The sequence below is a fragment of the Mesoplodon bidens genome (genome assembly GCF_964165515.1).
Source record: "Mesoplodon bidens genome assembly, chromosome: 12".
NCBI lineage: Eukaryota > Metazoa > Chordata > Mammalia > Artiodactyla > Ziphiidae > Mesoplodon > Mesoplodon bidens.
Window position 1 is genome coordinate 72617009 of NC_138168.1, and position 16806 is coordinate 72633814.

Genomic DNA, 16806 nt, shown 5'->3' on the forward strand with positions numbered 1-16806 from the left:
GAACAAAGAATAATAAAATATATGGTTGATTTTTCCTATTAAGAGAATTTGCCAAAACCTAATAAAATACTCTTGCTATCTTGCCTCACAAAGTAACTGAAAGGAAATGCCTCCATGTTTTCCTACATTTAATGCCACTAAGATATGCTACTGCCAAGACATGCAAATAGTACTGCCTGGCCTGGATTTAGGGGTGACAGGTTGAGTCTGGAATGCTTGTTGCTCTCAACATGCAGTAAAAAGAGCACTGGACTTGGGATCAGAAAACCTTAATGCAAGCCCCACTCTGCCACTTACTAGTTGCGAGATTTCAGATAAACCACTTAACCTTTCTGAGCCTCAGTTACCTCGTGTGTAAGGTGGGGCTTCACAGGAGGGCTGGGAGGATTAAATGGAATACAGGTTATTTTTATTCATCGTATCTCTCTATTAATTAGCTTTGGGGTGAATGGATCTTCTCATGCAACAATACAAGATTATACTTTAACTTAAGCATAATTGCAAACACGTAAATGGAAGCCTTCTGCTGTCTTCCTATCTCTTCACCCCACCCCAACCTATCCTCACTATGACCAGAATGATCTTTATGAAACACAGATTGTTCATGTCACTTTCCCACATGATACCCTTCAGTGCCTACTCACCACTGTCCAGAGGAAACCTAGCACTTTGGTGCCAAGATTCCTTCTGTTCTGGGAGTGATGTGTGACCACCTCCCCAGCTGATCTCTTGTGGCCCCTGGCACACCCTGTGCTCAGCCAGGCTATCCATGCTCGTTCTCTTTCTCCTCCATGTCTTTGCACATGCTGCTCCCTCATATTGGAATGCCCTTGCTCCCACTTCTTCACCAGCAAATTCCTTCCAACTAGTTCTTCAACATTCAGCTCAAGTCTTAAGACCTTCCTGTGTGCTTTCCATGATATGCCAATATCTACCTCCTCAGGAAACTTCTCTCCCTGAAATACCAGTGTCCACAAACTTATCTGTCTCCCTTGCTGACTCAGACTTTTTCAGGGCAAGAACTGGGGTCATCACACTTTGCCTTTGCCTCATACCATGTGTGGAACATTGCAGGTCCCCAGCAAGCCTTGTTGAATGAATGAATTGATCAAGCACTATGATGGACCAAATGGTTGTATCCTCACCAAATTCATATGTTGAAATTGTAACCCTCAAATGGTATTTGATGCTATTAGCAGTAGGGCCCTTGGACGATGATTAGGTCATAAAGGTGGAGCCCTCGTGAATGGGATTAGTGCCCTTATAAAAGGGACCCCCAGAATGCCTTCTTGTTCTCTCTCTACCACATGAGAACCCAGTGAGAAGAAGACTGGCTATGAACCAGGAATGGGGTCCTCAACAGACATCAAATCTTGCCAGCACCTTGATCTTGGATTTCACAGCCTCCGCAACCATGAGAAATAAATGTTTGTTGTTTAAGTCACCTAGTCTATGATAGTATTGTTACTTTTGTTATAGCAGCTCGAATGGGCTAAGACAATCACTGACATAATTGGCTAATATACATACCAAATGGTAAACATAAGACAAAACAAGTGGTATTTATGATGTCAGAATACAAATTCTCCATTCTTTAAAAATTTCCACCATGTAAGGTAGAGGGAAAAGGTATGGGTTACCTGTGAATCTACTACTTGTGATTTCACTACATAGTGTTTTATGGCCACGACTGCTACTTGCCTAACTCAGCATCCACACTCTCTTTTCTCCAAAATAATAGACCCTTATTTTTAGCTGGGCACAGGGCCACCAGTAATTTTGTAAAAACAAACCAAAAAACCTTTATTTCCCAGTCCCCTTTGCAGCTAGACAAGACAAATGACTAGGTTCTGACAAATAAAATGGAAGCGATAGTGTTTTGTGGAACTTCCAGGAAGGCTTCTTGTTATGAGCTGACTCATCAGGGAGGGAGGGGTCCCCCTTTACCTTCTGCTTGCCCTCTTTCTTCTGGCCTGAATTTTAGAAATGGTAATGAGGGTCTCAGAAGCCACTTGGATCTCAAGGTGCTCTTGACGATGAAAGTTAGGATGTCAAAGCAGAAAGGTAGAAGGAGTCCGTTCCCTGATGACACTACTAATCCTCTGTGCCGCTGGCCTCTGGGCTTCTTTACATGAGAGAGAACTAAATTGACACTATTAAGACAGTGGTAGGCTCACTTTTTCTGTAAAGGGCCAGATAATAAGTGTTTTAGGCTTTGTGGGCCATATAATCTCTATCACAATTGCTCGACTCTGCTGTTGGAGCGCCAAGGCAGCCACAGACAACACATAAACAGATGAGTGCCTGTCTTCAAATAAAATTCTAATCTACACAAGTAGGTGGCAGGATAGATTGGAGCTTGCTAATCCCTGCTCTAAGGCACTGAGATGTCAACTCTTTCTGATACGGGTAGCAAATCTAACCCTAATACATCTTGTTGGGTGAGATGAATCTTTTGATTTGGAAGAGAGAACTTGCCAAGACTCTTGTTTCATTTTTAAAAATGTTTTATTTCAGTAGATTCTTTCTCCCTTACCATCTCCTGATTGAATTATACAAAGTTCTGACATTGCTTTTTCCAGATTCTTTTGATTATTAAGACCAACTGAATTGGACTCGGGTTTTTCTAGGTTTCCCTCAACTTCATTATGTTCAGTTTGGAGGATTCCAGTAGAATATAAATGGACAGGCATCAGGTGTGTGGACAAGGAGAACAGAGGACAAAAGGCAAGGCCTGTAAGAACTGAATGACGAATGCCATGCTGAGCGCTCCTAAAATGTGTTTGAACTATACAACAAAACTTTCAGGCTGACGGGATGATACCTTATTGTAGTCGGTTACCAGGGAGATCGTACAAGCTGAACTGATGGTTAGCAGCAGGACAACAGCTGGTGTTGAAGAGTCTTTTGAGCAAAGACTTTCTCTGATGCTCTTAGGATATCTTGGTTTTTCTGGTTTAGCTCATCCTGTGAAAGCAGAAAAATATACTACAGACCAGGAATGGCAAATTTATTTCCCCTTACATGCAAACTCCAACGGATGGGTAGTAGCTATCTGGAATATTGAGAAGGATTCTGTGGCTGTATTGTGTTTTAACAGAAGCGGCCTCTGCTTCTTCCCTAACAGTGTTTTTCCCCAGGTGCATGGGTGCAGGAGAGGAGGGGCTCAGACAGGGTCTCTCTCTTGGAATAGACTCAAGGATCATGAAAGCTAGAAGGGAGCCATAGTTTAAACCATCTCTAACCTGGTTCTTTATTTTACAGAGGGTGATATTAAGGCTCAGAAACGTAAAATAACTTTTGCAGGGTTACACAACTAATTAGAGGTAAAACCACAATTAATAGTCAACAGTGGGCTCTTTCATTATACAATACTACAAGTATTTAATTAAGATCTTTTTATACTTTTCACTAATTTTTCATAGTTTCTTTCTAACACAAAACTTGAACCAGCTTGTTAGTGAGATCTTGCTTAGTTCCCATGAACACACCTCTAGACCTCTTGTTCCTGGCACTTTACAAGCAGGATCCTTCAGACTCCATTTAGTCCTGTGAGCCCCTGATAGCCTTCCAGAAATTGCTAGATGTTGTTGTTGGGTTAATGATGATCAGAGTCAGTTTCAATTGCCTGCATTCAAGAACTATTGTTGAGGGCTTCCCTGGTGGCGCAGTGGTTGAGAGTCTGCCTGCCGATGCAGGGGACACAGGTTCGTGCCCTGGTCCGGGAAGATCCAACATGCCGTGGAGCGGCTGGGCCCGTGAGCCGTGGCCACTGAGCCTGCGCGTCCGGAGGCTGTGCTCCGCAACGGGAGAGGCCACAGCAGTGAGAGGCCCACGTACCGCAAAAAAAAAAAAAAAAAAAAAAAGAACTATTGTTGATACGTAAGTTGATCCTGGGAGTGGGGTTCAGGAAACATATTCAGGAAATAGGAAGAAATGGGAACTGATTATCTAACCTAGATTAGGTGAGATGCAGAGAAGTCCTAGTTGATAACTAGAATACAATTCTAACAGCTCATGGCAACCAGTGGCAAGTGAATGAATTAAATTCACCTGTGCTCACCTGGCATCATGGAGAGAAGGCAAGGTTTTGGATGACCACTGTTATAGAAGAGTAGAAAGGATCTGAGGGGTTAAAGAGCCAGGAGGTGAGAAGTAGAACGACAAGCTCAAATCCAAACGTGCTTGGTTCAAGGTAAAGAAAACTCCAAGAACTTTCTGATAACCTATGTGAGAAAAGAATCTGAAAAAGAATTAATATATGTATACGTATAACTGAATCACTTTGCTGTACACCTGAAACTAATGCAACATTGTAAGTTAACTATACTCCAATAAAATTAAAATATTTTTTAAAAAGAGAGAAACCCAAGAACTTTCATGGCCACGTTTGAAAAAGACTCTTTTATGTAGCCTCGAAACAGCCCTGTTTTTTTTAAAAAGCCCACAAAGATTGATGTTGTGGGTATTTGAATCACAGTGTTAGTTGAACTCACAGTGTCTTCAGGTCTCCTGGGAAGAGCAAGGTCCAGGGAACTGGAGCAGTTAACTTAGGGACTCACAATACCTGGGAAACCCCTGCTCCCGTGGGCCTCCATTGCTCTTGGACATGGCTTCTCCTCCTTACACTGCTCCATTGCCTGCAGCAGTTCCTTGCCAGGGGAAACCGCTTTGCCCACCTTGGTTAGGACACCAGAATCTTATCTCTTCTTCACTTTGCAGTGAATTTTAGCCTATCATTTTTAGGTAGCAGAACTGTGTAAGCTCATGCTTCAGGGTAACTTTTATTTATGTGAAATTCATAAGGCCTCCATGAGGGAGATTCAATAAATCTGTGGTTTAGAACCCTCATAATTTTTCCACTAAAATAACACAGTTTATTGAACTAACAAATCATTTGTACTAATAATTGCTAAAGATATACAACTAAAAGCAGTTTTTAAATAAATAAAAATTCTTAAGTATACTTAGTACTTTTCCTCATTAATCTTCATCTTTATTCAATCACCACCTCATTTTTCTGTGTTTCTCTTCTTGTTTATTATTGTCTTTATTTTAAAGGTACTATAACCACATTAGAGTCAAGAAAAGGAAAACATGACCCATTATTCCATCATTGTTACTGTTTTAGTTTACTTCCTGCTTGGTTTTTTCTCCTAAACATTGTAGTAAATACAATGCTTGTTTACAGCTTTTTAAATTTAATATATCACACACATTTTAATCCCTTAAAATGTATTTCCATGGCCTCCTTTCCAATGGTTTCATACTATTGAAAAGAGGACAGGCATTAAGTTGTGATTATGCATTATTGAGGGAAGGAATTCTGCTTTATTATACCCAGCTACTTATAGGTATTCAATTTTCATTTGTTGAATTGAATTGAAATCCCATGCCCATTCTAAGTTTGTAATGTTTTAAACACTATTCCAACAAACACCCTTATGGATATAGCTTTTCACATATTTTTTAAATTTAAGATAGATTTCCACAAGTGGGATTACTGGTCATGTGGTATGATCATGTTTATGGCTCAATACATATTGCCAAATTGCTTTCCTTTTAGAAGGGCTGTATCGATTTACAACGCCCCCTGCAATGCATGAGATCACCAGTTTCACTATACCCTTGTCATCACTCATGGCATAGGCATACAGCATCTCATTGTGATTTTATTTTCTCATGTATGTCTTTACTAATTGCATTTTCTTGTTTGTGAATTCACTTACTTGAGCAACTTGAATGAACTCTTTATAGAGTGAAGATGTTAACTTATATTTACTGCTAGTATTGTCCTCATTTGGGATTTTTTTTTCCATCCAGTTGTGGGATTTTTTGGAACACCTTTACTCTCCTTTGAATAGAAACCTGTTAGCCTTCTTCTGAGAGTACCTTGAGCTCTGAAAAGTTGCAACCTGTGAGCATGCTCCTGTCACCTTGCTTTCGCCACCAACATTAACTGACTCAAAGAGGGCAATTTATCCATGACTACTGTCAGCCAATCCAGGAAACACCTTGAATTACCTTTTACCACATGCTGGTGTTGCTTTCCATGGTCAAAAATAGAATAAAATATCATAATATCATACATTCCCCATTGTTACTATCCTCTCCCAAGTAGGAAATTTGCCTGTATTTGACCCAACTCTCCTGCCCAACTTCCTGTCCTTGAAGGAGGTATCTGACATATGTCTTTACAAATCTTTGCAGATTTCTGCCTTCCTCTAAACCTGCTTCCAATGTTTTAAAGTAGCCAGGTTGTCCTCCCATCCACCAGAACTTGAGTCTAAACAGAACATAAACTGTTCCCTCTACCTCAGGTAGTGATTCTTAAAAAATAGGCATCCTGAGGATCCCTTATTTGTTCTCAATATTTTGCAAACCATATCTTTTCTTGTTTTCCTAAACCTCTGGTGCTTTCTGACCCCTGATTCTGTTCACCCTTTTACCAATTTCAGTTTTAGTTTTTCCTCAGGTAGGAAAGAGGGATTCAGCTTCTTAAAAATCTTGTCAGAAGTTGCTGCTTTAATCCTATTCCCTCAAATTTCACTCCTTGACCCTAACTGACACCTCCTTTGGTTCTGAGGAAACCTCTGTGAACTGCAAGGCACTGAATACAGATCCTGTATTGTTGTTCAAAATTAATTAAATAGAAGTGGTACTTTCCAAAGCATCAGAACTCAGAGCAACAGAATTCACATAATTATAGTTAACAACAGAACCTGGATTCAAACTCAAGTTTGGCCTAAGAACAACAATCCCCTGTTTTGTGGCCTCTCTTGGTGGAAACATTTTCAACTCTAATCAATGCCCATATCCACGTGATGGAATGCTAATAAGAAAATGATCACAATGACAATGGAAATTGCTATACCGATAACTGTACACCCTGTGAGTGTTTCCTGGGCCTCCCTCTTCTTGGTCACCCACAAAGCACACACCACCTCAGCCAGCAGCACAGTTGTCATTGGACACCACTAGTTTTTTTTTAAAGTTCTCTCTTTTATCTTGAGCCAAAATCTACCTTCATGCAACTTCCACTCACTGATCCTCATTTACTCCTCTGTAACAAAAACAGAATGAATCCTTTCTAGTTGCCAGGTTGGAGAGGAAGTGGGTAGCAGTAGGGCGGACTCTGTCTGGATCTCCCTAGTTTCTTGCCAGTGTGCAAGCACCTGGTATGCCAAGCACTCCCAAGTGGGCAGTTTACAAGGCAGTTTACCTGCCATGAGTGCTTTATTGAGTAGTATTGTTGTTGTTTCATCTTAACTAATGGTGACGTTCTTATCCTCCAGCAGGAGATCGGTACATTCTTATTAAGGAAATTGGGTCCTCACCACTGGCTTTGAGTGATTAGTTTTGTCTTCGCAAACTGCCTTCATATGAAAGAGGTCTTCGTACTATGTTCACTTTCCTCTCCAACTTGACTGTGGTTAAGATTGATGAGGAGATGGGCGGTAAACCCTCTGAGCTCTTTGAAACCAGTGCCCAATACAAACCTGTTTAATTCTGTTCTTTTGTGGTCTCTGGCTTCAGCATTTGGCCTTTGAGAGCATTTTGGTCCAAGCTACACTGTGGTCTCTGTGGTCTCCACTGGTGGCAACTGGTTCCCTGGGATATTACCTATGTTTGAATCTTGTATGGCTCATAACTTTCATCTAGATCCAACTTCTTTGGTCTGTTCCACATGAAGAAATAGGGGGAAATGTGATAATAACAGCTAGTATTATTATGCCCTGTGAGCCAAGAGCTGTCCTAAATCCCTACCTTGGATTATTGCATTTAATAGACAACCATGTATCCTGGGAAAACAACATAGGCTGTGAGCTAAGTGCTTCACATTCATTATTTCATTTCATTCTTCATTTCCATTTCTTACCTTATGGTGTTCTAGCCTCCTCAATGACATGACATTAGATGCAATAATCCATGTAAAGTGCTTAGAACAGTGCCTGGCATAGCCAACACTTGAGAAATGTTTATTATAATTACTTTCTTAATGTTGAATAGATTTAGTATTTTTGGATCTAGACTCACAGTGAAGCATGCATTTTTCTGGCTTAAATCAACACACCAGGGACTTCCCTGATGGCACAGTCGTTAAGAATCTGCCTGCCAATGCAGGGGACACGGGTTCGATCCCTGGTCCAGGAAGATCCCACATGCCACAGAGCAACTAAGCCCGTGCGCCACAACTACTGAGCCTGCACTCTAGAGCCCGTGAGCCACAACCACTGAGCCCCACACACCACAACTACTGAAGCCTGCGCGCTCTAGGGCCCACATGCCACAACTACTGAAGGCCATGTGCCTAGAGCCCATGCTCCACACAAGAGAAGCCACCGCAATGAGAAGCCCGCGCACTACAACAAAGAGTAGCCCCCACTCGCCGCAACTAGAGAAAGCCCATGCGCAGCAGTGAAGACCCAACGTAGCCAAAAGAAAAAAAATCAACACACCATACTACAGTAGACAGGTTAATAAGGTAGAAATAGTAACATGCAACAGGGCAAGAGATCAGGAGTCAGGCATGAGCTGTGCCATTAAATAGACTGAGCACCCAAGTAATTTCCTTGACTCCTGAGAGCTTTGATTTCCTCACCTATACATGAGATGTATGACCCCGATGATCTGTAAGATCCCTTGACCTCTATAAATCTTCCCCAAATATTTCTTTGTCAAAATGTGAATTTTACCGTGTTGAGGGCTATATTTCTACCGTCTTAGTCCATACACCATGTTCAAGACCCAAAGCACCACACTGGAAGATGCTTCTGGAAATTCTTAGGAAGGAAGCTGAGAAGAGCACCCTCCAGGACTCCTTCTGTCTGCTCCCCCAGCCCTCTCACTAGTAGGCAAAGCCATCAGTAACCAACTGGCTTAGGAGTTGTCAGTGAAAGTGCAGTGTAAAATGCATTATTGGTAGTATTGTTTTTATTTGCTTTTTAAATCAGTTTCTTACAATTCTACTGCGTGGAGGTGGTATGTTATAGTAAGAGAAGTGCTGGCCCAGGAATCAAGAGCCTTTGAGTTTAATTCCAACTCCAGCTCTGCCACTGTCTGGTCCTCAGGCAAATGACATTTACCTTTCTTGAGCCTTAGTTATTTCAGCTGTCAAAAAGGGATTGTTAAAACTTTCTTCCAATTCTAAAACTCTGCTACTAAGTTCTTTATGTGAGAACAATACTCAGATGAAATCCTATGGACAGAAAAGCATTTTGTCTCTCCTTTCTCCTTTCTTTGCCAGGCATAATGAGAGTTGGTGTGGAAAAAAAAAAAATCTCTGTGAAAAGGTTCATTCAGCCTTTTCTTAATAGATTGAGTGGTTGGTATTTCTGCTGGCTTCTGAAATACATTACAAATCACAATCTGGAAAAAGTTCCAAAGCAGCTCCAAGCCTTCCTGCTGAATTTGGATACATCTTCAGGTCTTACTCTGTAGCTCATCCTTAACAACTGACAAAATATTTACTTTGCTCGGTACAGAAAAGGGTAACATTTTCCAAAATATTAAACTAGGTTGGATTCAGAACACAGACAATGAGGCAAAAAGTTGGACCTCTGTTTGAAGCCATGTCATTGAATCATTTTCCAGAGTGCCATGAGAAACAGAGCCTGAGTGCGTGTTTGTGCTCCACGGTAATTCTGAAAAGGACAGAAGCCAGCCAGTCCCTGTCTAGCGTATTCACTGATGTGTAGACCAGAGGTTCTCAAAGTGTGGTCCCAGGACCAGCAGCATCGGCATCACCTGGGAACTGGTTAAAGATGCAAACTGTCACAACCCATCCTAGAGCTACAGATGTGGCCCCACAGTCTGTGTGGTAATGAATCCTCCCAGTAAACAATTCCAGGGAAATCTCATGCTAGGAAGAGTCTGAGAACCACTGGTGAGGTGGTTATTAGCTTTGAATTAAAAGTATGAAGCAATGACGAGACTAGTAACTTAAGTTCTCATTAATAAATTTTTCTAATATAAATGAACTGGAATTGGAAACCTGGGCGTATTGCCTTTTGAAATGCTCTCCACTCTTTACCTCCACCCCTGTGCTCTCCCCATCTTCCTCTACCCTCTCCCCAGCCCCGCTTACAGGTTCATGACAATAGTCTCTGAGTTTTACTTGGCTGTTATTCAGGACGGTAAAAAGGCGCAGCAATTTGTTTTAACATACTTGCATGTAGCTAGTGATTTTGATAAGCACTAACTGCACTTTTAAAAACCTCTCATTTGGGCTTCCCTGGTGGCGCAGTGGTTGAGAGTCCGCCTGCCGATGCAGGGGACACGGGTTCGTGCCCCGGTCTGGGAGGATCCCACATGCCGCGGAGCGGCTGGGCCCGTGAGCCATGGCCGCTGAGCCTGTGCATCCGGAGCCTGTGCTCCGCAACGGGAGAGGCCACAACAGTGAGAGGCCCGCCTACCGCAAAAAAAAAAAAAAAAAAAAAAAAAAAAAAAAACCTCTCATTTGAAGCCTCTCCTAAGATAAAAATGTGGACAAAAATTGAACGACTACAGTTTATCATTTTCTGTTCTATTAAGCAAGGCTTATCGTTCACAAATTACTATTTCTGTAAATAAATTGTGATTTTTTTAATTAAATGACTGGAAATTGCTGTAGTTGCCCGCTTTAATTAAGAAATAGACTACTGTTTTAATGACTGTGTTTTTTCAATAAAATTGCAAATACTTTCTGGGAGAAATTAGGATAATCCTCACAAGCACCTCCCTCTTCCACTCCTACCTCACTCACGTGTGTTACCTGCCTGGCCGCTGCAGGCATCTGAGCTGTGACCTTTGTCCTGCAGTCTCATGCTTGGCGATGTCATTCAGTCCCAGGGTCCTGCATCTGTTGATTTGGAAGGCTCACAAATCTGTAACTAGAGTGTGATTTTGCTCCCAAATTCCAGCCAACATCTCCAACTGCTTCAGTATGCTTCCAGCACCTTAAGAAAGGAAGGGAGGGAGGGGAGAAAAGAAAGGGAGGGAGGAAGGGAGGAAGGGAGAGAAAGAAAAAAAGAAAGAAAGAAAAAGAAAGCAAGGCATAAACTCAGACTGTGCCAAGAAAAGCAGGATGTACGTTCATCCTGTGTCATGTACTGTTATGTGTTAGAGTAACATGTAGTGCGTCCTCAATAAGTACCAGTTCCCTCTCCTTTCCTTCCCACCATCCCGATGTCTGCCTTCCGTGTTTTCTGGATCGGCCTTTAATTTTCCTTCCTCCTGCCCCCAACGCTATCCTCAGTCCCTGTCACTGGGAGGATAGTAATGCTGTCTTGATTAGTATTTCTCCCCTCTGTTGTAGTCTATGTGCTGCTGCCAGATTAATCTTCTGGAACCACCTCTCTTAAACCATTCTCTGCCTCAAGACCCTTTAAGGACTTCCCAGTGCCCACTTAATAGAGGTAAAACTCCCCCGCATGGCATTTAAGAGCCTCCCTGTTTGGGGTCCAATCTATTTGTTCAGACTTCATTTCAAGCGCCGTCCTTTATCTACACCAGGTTCTCGGCAAACCCGACCGCTTCCCCAGCTGTCCTGTCTTCCCTTGTGCCTTTGCTTCTGTGCCCTTCCCTGACTGTACATCCTTCGTTTTTGTCCCCACTGTTGAAATCCACTTTGTCTTTCATGCTGAAGGTGACCTCTTACAAAAAGCCTTCTCCAGGCTGCCCAGTGAGAAGCGCTCCCTTTGCCTCCTAAATTCTAAACATGTCACATTCCTATCCTAGAGCCCTGGATGCTCTCTGTTTTATAGTGAAGTCCATCAGGTTTATGTTGTAGGCATCCCACGGTAGGGGGTGGGGGAGGGGAGGCAGCAAATACATCTGGCTCAGGCCTCTTTCCCTTAGAGAATCTGCACATAAGAGGAACTCAGTAAATGCTGCTTGAATGAATAAATGACTGAATGAAAGTCACTTTTGCTCTGCCAATAACTAAATACTGCCATTGCCTCCTCAGTTAGCCAAAAGTTCCTTAAACTGTATGGCAAAGTTTCCCATTGACTTTGCTTTTTTTAAGAACTGGGAGATTAAAACCATCAAGTCTGTAGCAGTAAAGATTCTAAAACTACACATAACTTTCCCTTGACACTTCACATTGATTCTTTTAGCCTGATTTGCCCAAAAGGAGATTATTTGATATATATTTTTCTTAATTTGGCACAAGAAGCAAATTTTACACATGCATATGGTGAAAGCCAGGTATCTGCTTACAACTTGGACATGGTAAAATACTTAAAATCAATCTCTTTGGCTGCCTCTCTCCAAACTCCAGAATGTCTGGGACAATTTTGTCTAGCTTTTTCCTTCTTCTGTCCCAATTTGAGAAGCAAATTTATATATATTCTAAGGTAAGGTGGCATGACTATCTCTTTTGGCATACTTGTTTATGTAACTGTTTTATAGTCAATAAAAATATACAGATTTTTTTATGAGTATCTGCAGTTAAAAGAATGGAAAAAAATAGGTTTTGTCAAAACAGTTTTTTTTAATTTTTACTCAAAATCTCTTTAAGAGAAAGTGCCTTGTCTGAAAAGAGATCATTTGGAATGGTGGTAACAGAGGAACTCAGTCATAATTTTCTGAATTCTTCTGTTTTGATATTTATCCACTTGTTTGACTTACAAAAGTGCTCTGGTGTAGTGAAAAAAAGTCACACCTGTACAAGCTTACCTTAAAATGACAGTTCTAGATCCCCTTCTCCATTAACTTTTTAATTCGAGATCGTTTTTTTGGATTCAATAATTGCTCAAATAATTCTGCAAACTGCTGTGAATATTTTTACCGAAGACTTTTATCTCAGCATGAGCTTTCAGAGATGAAAATACAGGCAGTTAACTTTCATTGAATTTGAAATGCTTAGGCCTCAGAATTTTTATAATTTTATGAAAATTATAGAGAAACTACTTAACTTAGGTAACCATTAAAAAATTAATGGAATTACAGAGGGGCAGTTAATTCACATTCTGTCTAAGGAAACTCTGGGATGTCAGGACAGGCCACCAAGCATCCTATTTCCAAAGATAACCTAATGCCCTGTGGAAAAATAATTAACTGTATGAATTTCTGTCATTGAGTTAAGACTTGAACAAAGATAGTAGACTTCTCAGAGGTAGGAGGGTTGTCCCAGAAAGCAAGAATCTTACCTGGAGTCAGTCCGTCAGTCAGTCAGCCTGTCAATAAGTGCTTATTCAGTGCCTGCCGTACACCAGGTACTGGGCTAAGTGTTGGGATACAGAGAGAAGCCAGGCACTGCCCTGCCACACGGAGCACGGTGTCTAGTGGAAAGGAGCCATCACAGCAGTGCCAATGCCTCTGCCCTGGGCCCTTCCTTCACCCCCATCCAACTCAACTGGCATCAGGAGGAGGGCTTTAGAAAGCAGCACTGAGAGGTATCCTACAAGTGTCCTCCAATCTGGGATCTGGAGATTCCTAAATTCTTTGACCTAAGAGATTATGAGACTGGAAAAAAAAAAAGGCAAAAAATAGACCAACTCTTAGGGCCTAAAATACCTGTATGATGATGCAGAGGTCAAGTCCTTCCATTATATGCCAAAAGAGCCGTGATCTCTCAGTTAAAATCTTTGGGGTAGCTTGGGGCTCCTTTAACAGGTTCTTTAGAGGCAGGACCACTCACTCAGCTGCCTTAAGTGATTGGATGGGGGGAGGAAGTGGGGTGCGGGGTGTGGCCGTTTACTATACGCTGGGCCCTGGGGCAGCCAGGAAGAGCCGGGGCCCCAGAAGAACAGAAGTACATGGCTCTTGAATCAGTGGTCTGCATTAATGGCCATTCTCCTAGGGCCCACTTCTCCTCCTTCACCTGTTAGATAGCTATTATCTAGCTTCCTTAAGCTTCTTTGGTTCTATTTTTTCTCTTTTTTATGATTTTCAAACACTTTTAAGCAGCAAAAACTTTTCTTCAAGCAACATCTTATATTTAAAGCTGATAAAAATGGAAATAGTCTGAATAAAGTGGGTGTGGGCTTGGTTCCTCCCTGTGGACCTCCCCTCACCCTTACGTCCGGCCCTTGTGTTACATCCACAGACCTCCAGTGACTCCTTGGAATGAGCTCTGAAAACCTTCACTCTCCCCTTTTTGGCTTTCTCATCGTTTACTTTTCCCCATCACCTAATATAACCACTGTAGGCCCTCAAGAGAGAATCTAATGGGCTGTATCTTGACTTTTTGCACTAGGCCTATTTACAGAGCAGACTATTCTAGAATGAAGCGGTCACCCTTGATCCAATCAGTTGAGGCCAAGGTGGGTATGGGGTTAAGTGGTGCAAAATGTGGCTACATGAGTCTGTCCCTCCAACCGGGGCTGGATAAGATGGTGGCCCTGGGCGGGGACTGTGTGTGTGGTGGGCACCATGACAATGTCTAATGCATGGGGATGTGGGACCTTGCTGGCACCCAAACCAGCAGAGTATGTAGAAAGACGGAAGCATCAAAGAGCCATAGGCCAACACGAAGGAGAGAACAGCTGAGGAGCAGGAAAGAGAACCTGGGCAGCCATTATGGGGATAGGACCCTCCTTTCCTTACACAGATGAGAGAGACTCTGAGGACCCTGGCCTCAGGGGACTGTCGGAAGCTCAAAACCAATAAAGAAATGATTGTCACCAAATTGATGGGTGTGGTCTGGGGAGCAGGGAAAGCAAAGGTAACTTTCATCTGCCTCTTTGTGTAGGTGTAGAGCTAGCTTTTTAAAAATGTGTTTTTTTCCCTTTCAAGTGTAAAACACCAACTTATTCTCTATTTAAGAGTTCAATTCCCAGGAAGTCAAAAGTTGCTTTTGTGGCCTCATGAGACATTATTTTGAAGGATGCTTGGCCGAGATCTTTTTAGTTGTTGGATCACACCAACACCGTGGTAGAAACCCAGATGGGAGGAACTGTGATCTTTCCAGCCAGAGGAAGCTGAAGGCCCCTACGTGGGCCCTGTGCCTCCTGCGGAGGGAAGGCCTGACTCCAGGAATGCCCTTGGACTTGGCGGTGAGGCAACGTGAAGAATGCAGCTCTATTTCCTGCAGTTTGAACAAAGTACTTAAAAACGATTTGTACTTACTACTCACATTTGAAGACCTTTGCCTCCAAGAAGTCTGAAGAGACTCAACTTCTAATTCCAGCACTGGCACCAGCTTAAGGTGTAATTGAGCTCCACTTGCCTAGCCCCTTGGTGTCTCTTTCTGTGAAAGAAGCATTCCACAGCTAATATTTCCCAAGTTGGGAATCCCAACAAAGCATTCCCACAACCTAGTGCCAGTTCTCTTCCACCTTCTCTGGGGTTCTATCCCGAACAGATAGGTGGTGCTTGTTGGCAGTTGGAAAAAAGATATTGTATCATGTAATATACATTTCACATTTGCAAGTTAATGCCTTAAAATCCACTAGAACACGTAGTGGATGCTACAACTCCTGCCGTACGGGGAGACTGCTATGACATCACTGATTGTGTGTCTCACACGGGCTGGGCAACCATGGCCTGGCCAACTGGTCACTCTTATTTCATCAGATAACACCATCTTTGCAAACCACCCTCCGCAGAAAATGATCAGGCCGATACCATTTAATTTTTTTTCTTAATCCTTTTATAATAATTTCATTGTTTGGTTGCTTCTGGTATTTGGACTCCCAGAAAAATGATTTTTGCCTATAGTCATGGAAGAACTTTGTTGGATTATGTAGTACCATTTCATATGCAGCCTGCCCCATTTACAAGGCCTCATTCAGAGGTAGAAACTGACATTACATCAGACTCTACATGACATTTCATGATCTTAGTGTTTATTTTATTTAAAGGTAATTTAAAATGTGGTTCCAAGCTCACATAACTTCTCTTAACTTACTATTTGCTAGAGTTCTCATCCCAACGTCCTTCCTTCTTTTCACCCTCAGATTAGGAGATTGGCTTCTAGAAGTCTACAGGGTCAACCTGATTATGTCACTTCCAGGTTTAAAATCCTTTAAAGGATCCCTGATGTACACAGCAGTTTCCCAGCGGATGGTATGGATATTCCTAATGATGTGTGAAATTATTTTAGGGACATACTGGTGAATGTTTTTACTACTTACATATCTATTTTACTATTTATTAGGAAAAATATAAGTATATATGTTTAAAGCTAAACTGAGGCATATTAAAAAGAGTTTATTTGAGCAAAAATCAATTTGAATTGGGCAGTGCCAAACCAGAAGTGGTTAGAAGCACCACACAGATGGGAGCTGGGGCAAGACTTTTATAGAGAAGACATGGAAACAAAGCAAGGAATTATTTGATGGGCTGTAGCTTAAGCAGTTGCCTTATTTGGGAAAGCCTAGTTGGCTTTGTGATCTGTTGTTCTTAGGTGTTGATTACTTAACCTTGAGGCATTTATAGGCTTAGGTTTTGGCATTAGAACCTCCTCCTCTAATGGCTTCCTTGTTTAATTAATTTTACATATATTAGAGTAAAACTATAGTATATATTACATAGAAATTATTATATATTAAGAATATATTGTATATTAATAAGAATACTATACTATCATATTATTGTATTTTAATAAAAGTATGTATATATCAAACCATTGTTATTACTGCTTAACATGAAAAGTAATATAAATCAGTCAATATATTATAGAATCCATTTTTAAAGTACTAAGAAAATAGTAGTCCAGGTTGTTCACAGGTGTGGCAGAGTTCATAAAGATGGTAGGGACTGGCTAAAAGTAGAGGAACATTGAGAAAGTTCAACTCCTTAAGGTGTCTCCAGCTCTCTATCTTGCCACCCATCATTTCAGCCACTCAGAACTATTTGTTGCTCCTTAAATATGCAATA

General features: G+C 41.6%; 1 protein-coding gene and 1 long non-coding RNA gene across 7 annotated transcripts in view; one reads left to right on the top strand and one right to left on the bottom strand.

Moving 5' to 3' along the window:
* AIG1 (androgen induced 1) overlaps nt 1–16806 on the top strand; it is a 241464-nt gene that overhangs the window by 135573 nt on the left and 89085 nt on the right. The window lies entirely within an intron of this gene.
* The window catches only part of LOC308626362, a 35582-nt gene continuing 21092 nt past the window's right edge, over nt 2317–16806 (bottom strand). Inside the window, exons 3-5 of one of the 2 annotated variants that reach the window (XR_014017233.1) lie at nt 15062–15175; nt 10754–10937; nt 2317–2967 (exon numbers count right to left, since the gene is read on the bottom strand). This is a non-coding gene — a long non-coding RNA (uncharacterized lncRNA). Of the gene's footprint in view, nt 2968–10744; nt 10938–15061; nt 15176–16806 lie in introns of both variants that reach the window. The other variant, XR_014017234.1, reaches the window with a different exon arrangement.